Source organism: Saccostrea cucullata, unplaced genomic scaffold (genome assembly GCF_032062105.1).
Source record: "Saccostrea cucullata isolate Sc308-1 unplaced genomic scaffold, CSIRO_AGI_Scuc_v1 ctg30, whole genome shotgun sequence".
In the NCBI taxonomy this organism is placed as follows: domain Eukaryota; kingdom Metazoa; phylum Mollusca; class Bivalvia; order Ostreida; family Ostreidae; genus Saccostrea; species Saccostrea cuccullata.
In genome coordinates this window covers 98202-101240 of record NW_026930705.1, presented here as the reverse complement: position 1 = coordinate 101240, position 3039 = coordinate 98202, and positions in this window count along the sequence as shown.

The following is a 3039-nucleotide window of genomic DNA, read 5'->3' as shown; positions in this document are numbered from 1 at the left end:
AAAAAGGAAAAAGAAACAAAAATGTCAAGGACTTATTTTGATTAGTTAGCTTGCTGATCATGGCGATTCATTCTTTGGTTAATAACCTTTTCTGCAATAGTAATAATGGTGTCGTTTGTGCAAAGGCCACATTACAAAGTATTGAAATTTCAGATTTTACGACCACCATTACTCAAAATGCCTCCCAATGAGAATTTAAATCCATGAACACAATGACAAGCGCCCGGTTAAAAGTCATATTACTCAGATTTGGACACATTTCAATATGTCATCGAATTGGAGCGATTGGAGAAGCAGAAAGTTGCATCTATTGTCTTGAATATATGCAAGATGTTCTCGAACATGTTACAGAGGCGAGAGAGGAGGCACCGTACGGCTGTATTTGACAGGCAATTTTTTTCCTGGTAATTTTACTCTGAATTCAAAAGCAATCGGGGTAAAAAATGAAAGTAAGAGACAATTCTTTCAGGGTTTTTTTTATTTATGATCCCTCTAAAATATGAACGGATAACTATATTAAAAAAAGCGATACCTAATTATAGAAGAAAAAATATCTCTACTTTCTAGCTCACCTGATAAAAAATAACTGCTTATCGAACAAAATACATGTATTATCCCAACTTTTAGCTCATCTGGTCGCGAAGGCCGTTATATTATATGTGATGAGAATATTGGGCAATTTTTTTTATTAGACTTGGTAGCATTACGAGCCCGATAACGGGCATAAAAACAATGACCCCTGTAAATTCTAAAGGTGGGATCATTTATTTCCTATGTAGCTTGTAACACGAGCTTTGATTGGTTATAAAGTCGGGTGTAAATATCCGTGCACCCGACTTTAGCCGGGTTTAAACCAAATAACATGACATCACGATGCATTGTAGTAACTAGTTATCCTATCCATAGATTGAGATTCACTCTGATGTTTACAAACTAATTAAAGCATTTTTATGAGTACATAGGAAATAAATTCGTAATCCAGATCCAATCAAGAGTGTACGGGGATTTACCCCGGGTTGTATTCCATACACCCTTCGGCCTTCGGCCTCAGGGTGTATGAAATAAAACCCGGGCTAATTCCCCGTACACCCTTGATTGAACCTGGATAACTAATAGTGTCTAGGAGGAGTAAGAATCCCTAGTTGACCAGTCACAGCCGTCATGAGCCCTGTGTATTGATCAGGTAGAAAGGTTACTAGTATTCCATAGTCAAATACAATATACAAACAAATGCCTAACAATTGGTATGAAACATGTCAGCTAAAATACCAGTATGTTTCAATGTTAGGTTATATTTGCTAACAAGGTCATTATAATGACCGTAGAATTTATGAAATACTGACTTTAGACGAGGTTGTTGAAATCTATGTAACTTCAACTCATCTATCGGTAGACAGACTACTCGGCCCAACGACACCTCGGCCTGTGCTGGTTGACACCTCGGCCCTGACAGGTCGGCTCAAAATCATTGACACCTCGGCCCATACCGAAGACTGCTCGGCCCAAGGAATAAAATAAAATTTACTTTGTTTAAATTAGTTTAATTTTTTATTTTGTACTTTCTATGCCACGGTAATGTAAAATTATACTATATGTGTATATTTAATCACTATACGTATATTATAAATATACGATTATTTCAATATTTCAGTATTTTCTAACAAACCACAGCACATCAAATTACAATCTGCTGATTGGGAGGTACATGTAATAGGTATACACAGAAGATTATGCACTGGTCCGCAAGATTTATTGATTTGTTTATTTTTGATATATATATTTTACTGCTTAATTTTGAAAACTCATATTTTTTTTCAAATCAATTCAATAAAATATCAACAATGGTTTCTTAAAGGAACTTTTCATTAACATGAGTAAGTCTCCCAATTATGGCTTCTCGTAATTAACTCCTCATAGTCACCACCCCTTATGACACGTGCTTGAGACTGCACTGCGTCTTCTTGTTTGTTTAATGATTAGCACTTACAATCAAGTTACTAATGGATTGTCTTTCTTTAATTACCGTCAATTTGCCGTCTTGGAAGATTGCAAATGTATCAAATTAATTTTCTTTTGCGTTTCATAGATATATAACAGCATAAATAATAAATATATTTATTAAAAAAATTAATTTCTGTTTGGGCCGAGGTGTCTTTTATGTGAGCCGAGGTGTCTGCAAATTTGGGCCGAGCCGTCGGAGCCGAGGTGTCAATGGGCCGGGGTATCGTTGGGCCGAGGTGTCGTTGGGCCGAGCAGTCTGACATTCCATCTATCAGTAGCCTGTCTCGATTTAAAATCTGATCGTACTCCGAGTATGATCTTTTGCGGCGAATAAGTTGGGAGATGTAAACACGATATTCAGGTGATAACGGGATGTTTCTATAAAAAAAAAAATCACGAAATTTGACGAAGAAAAGTTGATGTCAGCTCATTTGTCATACAATTCAGTTGTCAGTTGGCTCGTATCATAATACAGTCAAAACATATATAGTCTATAATATAGTAAAAGATTCAAATATGAAACAGATGTTGCAGACTCTATGTGTTTTTTTTTTTCGTGTTCACTCGAATTGACATATGAATTTATGTAACTATTGTAATACGTCGTCGATATATCTAAATATCGAGTAGAAGCCCGAAGTAAGACTTAGTGTTTTCTTCATCTCACGAACACGGTTTTAAATAAATTCTGCTTCATAAGAATAAAAAACCCAGATCAGATATGAAAAAATAGAGCACAATTATAGCAAATCAAAATTCCAATAGTTTTTTGGAAGGCCTGGTCTTCGAAGACAACATAAATGTTGCCATTGAGGAACGTACTCCAGCATCCTTTTAATATCAACTTTCTTTGTATGTTTCCCTTCAGAGTACTTGTGTGAGGCATCGGAGTGATATTTGACAAAGTAATTTTGTCAATGAGCAGTCACAGGAAAGAAAAAAATTCCAACTAAAATATGTGCACAATTGCACCATCTGTGTCTGAGAAATATTCTTGTTTTAGCAATTTCAAAGTCAAAATTTTTAATTTTTCATTTT